The sequence below is a fragment of the Notothenia rossii genome (assembly GCF_949606895.1).
Source record: "Notothenia rossii genome assembly, chromosome: 4".
NCBI classification, from domain to species: Eukaryota; Metazoa; Chordata; class Actinopteri; order Perciformes; family Nototheniidae; genus Notothenia; species Notothenia rossii.
The window spans coordinates 79,290,010-79,298,417 of record NC_136902.1 but is presented as its reverse complement, the minus strand read 5'-3'; the positions used below and the strand labels follow the sequence as shown (position 1 = coordinate 79,298,417).

Below are 8,408 nucleotides of genomic sequence, written 5' to 3'. Positions count from 1 at the left end.
GTCAAGGCTATGGGTAATTTCTCCACCGTACTGTAGCACAACCAGTTAGAGAGTATTAACAAAATAAAAGACACATTCAGAATGTATTGTGTCTTGTTAGACTTAAGAAAAAAGAGATACCATCTGTAGGTCCATGAGGCACTGATGAATGTTGATCATCACCTTATCTTTATTTCTCAGTGTTTAATCTTGAATTAAGTAATGCTTAAACAAACATCTTTGTTAGAGTCCAGTTGTTTGTCCATTTTTGCTGAAAGCTTGAGTCACAGTGGTCCATCAACAATCAATGTATCACTCTAGAAGTCTTTAGATTTGGCACAAGCAGCATTCATTTTCTTATCAATATTACGCAGTTTAAATGAAAACACAAGCATATTCAAATCTGCTCAAATCAGCCATTATAAATGCTTTAGTGCCACTGTGTGCAGTAGTGCTCCATTCACTCACTGCTGCTCTCAAGACAAGATAAGGAGTGAAGACTATATGTCCAAAATATTTTTCTCACAAGTCAGACAGCATTTCTTGGAAAACTTGAATATTGTTGAAGCCAAACATAATAAGAGGGAGAGGGAAACTGCTAATACAGCCAATGAGATAATTGCTTTGGAGGTATTTAATTTTCTGAAGATTCAGTCAGAACATACTGTATGCCCCTACAAGAGGCTGGAGTGAGAGGTTTATCCATGAGGTTTCAAGAGAGTTACCCTTTTTTTTATCTTCTTATCTGATAAATAGCATCTATGATTTTCGGGTGCATTAGTGCAGGATTCATATCAGCTGTTTTCACAGCTGTTCTTCTCAAGCATTGGTTTAGAGACAATCATTGTATCCAAAAGCGAAATCTGAGTATACTGTAAGAGATTTTGGGAATGCAGACAAGCACCAAACCGGTACCAGCATTGTCTTTTACAATACAAATGAAAAACATGGATTAGAAAAATACATACCACAGCTGTTCAATGGCTCTGTTGCCTTCTGATTGATTTGGAAAGACCTGCAAATAGCAAATGGACCCTGAGCTGGGATTGTTTTCTCAAAGTTATATACAGTTCAAAAAAGAACTTCCATCATTCAGTATAAAGCCAATGAAACAAGAAGTCCCAAAAGTCCCATGAAAACTCAAGAGTCACTGAGTTTGATTGTCAACAGATCTACTGGATCTCTATGAGAACTGAACTCAGTCTGCTGATGCAAACTGTGATATTAACAATTATTTATTTATCTTTTAAAGTACTTTGAGCTGCATTTTATGTTATAAAAGGTGAGAAATAAACACAGTTAATTGTTAACTGGTGGGATGACTTTATAAGGTGTCAATTGCTAGCACTACAATACAAGTATCTTGCTCAGGTGAAGCATACAACGGGAAAAAGATATGAGCACCAGTGATAAAATCAAGATGTTTGACACATTAGGGTCTTAGGAATAAGGATCTGAGACAGTTTTAAAAAAAACTCATTTTAAAACACTGGAGCTACCCTGTCAAACACTGCTATTTCTGGGAAAATAGAACTAGGAGATTTTCTGCATTTGATGTGAAAAGAAAAACACAAAACAATCACACAAACATTACGTGTCACACCCCCAGGTTTATGTCACAGGTTTTAGTGTTGTCTGTCTAGGTTTGGGTGTTTGCGGTCATGTTTTTCCTCCTGGGTTATTGTCTGTTCCTTTTCCCTGTGTTTTTCATGTCTGTCGTTAGTTCCCTGGTGTGTCTAATTCCCTGATTATTTTCACCTGTCACTCCTCGTGTGTCTCCTGTGCCAATCAGTGTCAGCCCCGCCCCTGATTGTTCCCACCTGTGCCTTGTTACCCTGTGTTTAAGTTCCCCTGTCTCCCAGTGTTCAGTGTCAGTTCGTCTTGTCTATTGTCATGTCAGGTCTATGCTTTTGGAACTCTTTGGTTTTTGATTCCTCACTGCGTGAGCGCCTTCATTTTTTGTCCTCTGTTTTTTTGTCATCTCGACTGGAGTTTTGGTGATTACCTTTTTGTTCATTTTTGCTAAATCATGGAAAAATAAATTATCTCACAATACTTTACTTCTGCCTCCCTGTCTGCATTTGGGTCCTACATACTAAGTGCCTGGAATCTTAACCTTACGTCAACATGGCGATAAGACCCAACAAAATACTTTTTAATATACTATATGAGGTATACTGTTTTTTTGTACGTCTGATGTCGTGAGGCTGGAGTTTGTAAGAAGCTGATCTAATTTCTTCCATCAATAAAATATGCCCTTTGTGAAAGTATTCCCATCCAACTAAGATAATTAAAACACAGATTAACACTGACATTAGGAACTAGTGGACATTACATTATATGTATAGTGATATTCATGGCTGCTGAAAAAAGTCCAACACATACAAATGTTGGATGTTGGTAGTAACCATGCACTGAGGTAAAAACCTTCCCAAAACAAACCACCTTAATAAATGTGCTTACAAAAGAGCAACATTTCAGTGGATACAATCATACTTAAAATTCCCAGACATATCTACATTTTGCCATTTGTTATTCAAAAATGCTTCACATTGAAATCACTCCCTTATGATTCATGTCTTTGAACTTAAAACAAATCCCTCCATAGTTGCTGAATTCCACTGGTGGTAAGTAGTCTTTCTCCAAAAGCCAAGTAGGCTTTTGCAATATGGCCTCTGTTAGCTTTATCATCACTCTGTCAAATAATAAATCAATCTCATCTTTACTGAATTCCTTCATGTTTGCAACCCCAATCCCCCTCTCCATCAATGATGGACAACTGGATCATTCACAGTTATTAGGTGCTCTTCCTGAAGGCCTTTCAACACAAACACAGTTCCTTGCAGCCATTACCAACAGCATATCAGTTTTAAAGAACATAAGGACCTAATTTCCCAAAAATAATCAGCAGCTTATTTTTTTTGTTTTTACGAGCTATATGCCACATATTGTCAAAGGTCTAACAAACCCAGTGGAGTTTATAATGCAATGATATAAGGCAGGCTTAAACTTTGAGTATGATGTGATGAGTTTAATAAGATGTCAAAGACTGAATAAAATGATGGAGTCAGATGGTGTTCAAACTGTGTATCTATCTGGACAGTGGATTTAGTAGTATACTTGAAATCTCAGTTGATGGTTTATGGATTGAATTGTAGCGCCCCCAGCTGGTCAACCAAAGCATGCTTTAGAAATATTGAGTACTAATGACAACAGAGGGCATTTATGCAAGATTAATGGTGGGTTAGGCAAAGCCCGGCTAAAATAACTGGATGGCCTACCTACCTGTCAGCCTTCCATCTGTGCACAGACTTATCTCGTGCCTTCATTGGTCATGTGCGCGTGGGGCTTTGTAAGGAAGTAGCAGATTTCTTCCGGCTTTGTATTTTCAAATTCTAGCGCACTCGAGCTGGTTTCTCCAAAATTACCTACCCCACATTTAAAGTTGGAACATTTTTAATTTATTTTCCCTTTTGTCATAATATTACTATTTTAGAGAGGAGTTTGACATTTGCAAATCAATGATTATTGAGTGGGTGTGCATCGAGATTTAATACTTTATTTCCTTAACATCTTAGAGGAATGCTTATATTGTTTTATGTATGTTTTTGTATCTTTAAAGGTGGGGTATGTAATTTATTTCAGAAACACTTTTTGTTATATTCCATGGAATGCTCTTAACATTCCGATAGCAATGAATATATTAAATACTTTGACAATAAATACATAAAACAATTTCATCTGTGGAAGCCGTAGTACTGTAAAAAGCACAACCAATCATTTTAGCCGGCCCGGCTAAAATAACTGGATGGCCTACCTGCCTGTCAGCCTTCCATCTGTGCACAAACTTATCTCGTGCCCTCATTGGTCATGTGCGCATTTATGTGTGTTGGAGGAAGGGCTCTGTAAGGAAGTAGCAGATTTCTTCCAGCTGTATATTTTCAAATTCTAGCGCACTCGAGCTGGTTTCTCCAAAATTACCTACGCCACCTTTAAGTTATGTTAAGTAATTGTAATTGTATTGTATTTTTAGTGAAACCATAAGGGACGAGATGCAACCTGTCTTCATATCCATGGCCTCAGTATATACCAGAGACACTTTTGTATTTTATTTATTTTATATTCTTTCCAGCTGAGGAGGATTTTATTGTTGTATTTAATGCACTACATTGTGTGGGACTGTCCTCTGATTATATTCATTACAACAGGCCTTTTGTCACCACAGACTTTTCGACATGTCATGACACACGTGTTATTAATTACCTTAATAAAGGTTTCCCTTGTGTTTTGTTTTCTAGCTCCATGGTATTGTGCTGGCTCATTGGCAGAATAAAACAGAGCCATTATTATTTATGTGAATTACACCTGCGTTTCCCGTACTGTCACAAGTGGAAACATCTGCTGCAACAACAAAAAAAGAGTCAAAAGCAGCAACGTAACTGGTTTTCATCCTTAACAATGTATAATTAACAGTAATTCGATAATTGTCCACAAGATTGTTGTCGTATGTGTCTTGATTCCTCACCCTCTCAGACACTGTGTTCTGTAGCAACTAAGAAAAATCAGAAACCTTGATGAGGTGTTTAAATGCATCTTTATCCAGGTTTTCTACAGAGATAAGCTGTTTAAATGGGAAAGCGTAACCTGGATAATCCAAAAAACAGAACGTAACAACAATCCAAAAGTATGTTACAAATGAAAGTCTAGTATTTAAAATATTGCCTACTTAAAATATTGAAAGTAAAAGTACTCATCATGCAGAATGACCCGTTTCAGAACAATGTGTATATTATTACTCAATATTATTAAATATGCATGTTTGTGAAAGCGTATTCATATTTGGGATTTTGATTAATGAGGCATTAATTCATTTCAAGGTTGTATCTTCCTGGTCGAATGCACTTATTGTAAGTCGCTTTGGATAAAAGTGTCAGCTAAATGCAATGTAATGTAATGTAATTATTCATGACTTAATGTTGCACGAATAGAGCTTCTTTTCTTTTTTTTTCCTATATACAGTACACCATGGGTTTCATAAATGTAATTATTATCTTAACCTATAATAATACATTGTGATTGTTATGTGCCTGCAGTTGGTGCGTGTGTCTGTGTGCTGTGTGTGTTTCACTCCCTCCCTGATTGTCTCCAGGTGCAGCCTCTCCCCCAGGTGCTCCCAATCCCAATCAGGGCCTCCTTAAAGGAACTGAGGAAGGCTGCAGGTCTCTCTCCTTCTCCTCTGGCTGCATGTGTGCAGCATGTCTCTGTCTCTGTGTGAGGCCTGTATATTTGTGAATTGTTAAGAGTTGTGTTCCTGTATCTTTGGTACCTTAGTTTACTTTACAAGTTGACTGGTGAGCCCGTTTTCTTTTTGTCCATTAAAACCTCAATTTGTGGCTTCAGAGATCCGTTTCCTCTCCTTTTTCTCTTGCCCGGTAATTTTATATTTTGTTACTTCCCTTAGCCCAGTAGGGAACGTAACAAATGGGGTCTCGTCCGGGATTTGAGACAGAGTATTTGTTTGTTGTTTGGTGAGCAGTAGTATAAGTGTAGCATTGGCTGGAGTCTCTTACTGTTGAACAGCTTCCTCAGTTTAGATAGGGGAGTGTCTAGCTGGGCTGAATCAGTCCTTCATTCAGACACTCATTTTTTATTTTGCTTTTTTTATTTTCAGGTTAATCCTGGGTGGGGGTTTAGTCCCTGTTGGGGGCAGGCGTTTCAGGGTTTCTGCCACTGATGTTTGCCTTTTTTTAAAGTCGCCTTGAGCCCGGCACACTCCAGAAGATAGGTAGGTAAGTTTGTGGTAGGCAGGATCTGGGGAAGTTTGTTATTTGAAAGGGTCTGTTTGTGTAGCCTCAGATATTTTTGCCCGTTGTTGAGTGAGTGCTTCACAGCCACATAACATTATAATAAAATATAATATTACAATAATAGATAAAAGGCAGTGGCACACATAAGAATAGATAAAAGGCACACAAGGACTATGGACAGACAAATAAAAGCATAAAAATCGATAAAACATAGCTCAAACTTATTCGAAAGCGAGGGAAAAGAGGTGGGTCTTCAGGCGGGACTTAAAAGTTTGATTGTCAGGTTCTGATGCTCCTTTTGATGTAAGTAACAACATTCAGCTGGTTTCAGTATTTCTTGAGTCTGAAGTTGAGTCATACTTTGTTGTGTTTGAGCGCATTGCTGCTGCTTTGCAATGGCCCAAAGATGTGTGGGCCATACTGTTACAGTGCAAGTTAGTTGGTAAGGCTCAAATGGCTTGCTCTTCTCTTCCTGTTAAAGATTGTATTGTGTACGAAAAAGTTAAATGCGCTGTTCTCAAAGTGTATGAGCTTGTGCCTGAGGCTTATAGACAGTGTTTTCGTGGCCTAAAGAAAACACGTGGCCAAACTTTTGTAGACTTTGCAATAGAGAAGAGAAAGCTATTCAACGGATGGTGGCGTAAGGCATCAAAGACTGACGACTTAACTTCAGTTTGTGATCTCATAGTGCTGGAGGAGTTTAAAAACTGTGTCCCAGAACATACTTTTGTTCATTTAAATGACCGAAAAATAACCTCCTTGCAGCAGGCTGCCACTATGGCGGATGAGCTGGTGTTAATGCACAGTAGTGTTTTAGCTCAGAGCAATCCCCATCGTGTTTCTTTCCGGAAAGCTCGTAACAGGCGTGCCACACATTCTCATTTTGCTTCTCTTCCAGGACTCAAGAAAAAGAGATTGTGTTTCTTTTGTCTTGACCTTGGTCATCCAGTGGCAGTGTGTAGCTCGGAAGACGAAGGTGGCAGCTTCCAAGCGGTCTATGGAAAAGCCAAAAGACCGGCACCCAGTTGCAATGCAACAGAGTGGTGAGTTGCAGTTAAGTTCTGCGTCCGCCTGTGACAGTGCTGTGGGTGTGGGTGTTCCCGTCTCTGACACGGTGGGTGTGGACCTGGCTCAGAGCGATGTGGATCTGCCAGTTTTCTTTTTGTCCATTAAAACCTCAATTTGTGGCTTCAGAGATCCGTTTCCTCTCCCTTGTCTCTCGCCCGGTCATTTTATATTTTGTTACTTCCCTTTGGTTCCCCAAGCCCAGTAGGGAAGGTAACAGTGATTATTTGTTAATTACATGTTTTATTAACCATCAGACTCTTCAAAGTAACTAACAGATACATGTAGTTGAGTAAGGTACAATGTTTGCCTGTGAATTGTAGTGGAGTAGAAGTTTAAAGTATTAGCAATGAAATTCTCTAGGAAAGAATAAGTACCTCAGAATTGCTTTAAGTACAGTACTAAAGAACATGAAGGCCTTAGTTACTGTCCATCCATCCAGGGAATTGACAAAGAGATTTGCTGCAAACAACAAAGTGATGGCGCTTATTCCCAACCCATTCTGAAGCTTTCTCACCAAGTCCTGAGTTTATAGCTAGTTCTGAGAGAATAATCGACATTCTGCATTACCACATAACAAGCAAAGCACTATACAGTATGTCCCTAGATATAAATACATGCCAAAGAACATACATTTCCGATAAGATGGACTACCAGACGTCCCTAGACTAGCCTGCAAAGCATCCTGTATCATGCCAACAGGCAGGAATAAGGAGACACAACTATGCTCTTGTAAAGCTCTCACAGCGAGGGTAGCACCACAAGGTCGCAAGCCAGTGCTCATCCAGGGGTTAGAAAGTGTTACATTGGCTCAAAGGTATTGGCCTAGGAGATTATTTTTCTTTAACAGTTAAAGTATTTTAACTTAAGAATCTGCAGCACACTATACATTACATTTCTTCAGAATCGAGTTTATTGCTAGGTACGTTTACACATACAAGGAATTTGCTTGGGTGAATGGTGGTGCAAACACAAACAACATAAGAAAACAAGTTTTAAGGAAAGGTCAAACATAAAAAATATAATGATTATAAAAAGAAAATGTAATAAACTATACAACATTATAATAAAGATAAGTATTTACACCAAATTTAAATATACAAAATAAACTAAAAAGCTTAGTACAATGAATGTATGACAATATTTGATAAACTGCAGTGTATTTTAAAGTGGAGGGCTGTGCAGAAATGTACTATATTCAGAGATGAGTTCAGAATATTATATGTTTTGATAATTATTGATGCATTAAAGTGTTATCAAAGCTGGTAAAGGTGCAACTAGTTTTAATTACTTTGTTTGCTGCAGGGTGTGAGTTTTATCCAGGTACTCCAAATAAAGTATTTTTAAGTATTCATTATACTTCATTATAAATCCAAATCTGGAAAGTAACTAAAGGTATTCAATAATTGTAGTGGGGTTAAAGTCCAAAGTGGCAAAAAAAAAAAAAATGTAGGCTATACTCTAAAGTAAGTCTCTCAAAAGTGTACTTAAGTATAGTTCTTGAGTAAAGCACCGAACCTGGGGGGACAGAGCCTCCCCCCCCCCCCCCCCTTCAAA

At 38.2% G+C, this 8,408-nt stretch overlaps 1 long non-coding RNA gene across 1 annotated transcript; it reads left to right on the top strand.

The window, feature by feature from the left end:
- Window positions 1-5,225: 5,225 nt before the first annotated feature.
- LOC307038252 lies at window positions 5,226-8,332 on the top strand. Its single transcript, XR_013807934.1, has 2 exons — window positions 5,226-5,330; window positions 6,736-8,332. It is a non-coding gene; the product is annotated as an uncharacterized lncRNA (long non-coding RNA).
- The last annotated feature ends 76 nt before the right edge of the window (window positions 8,333-8,408 follow it).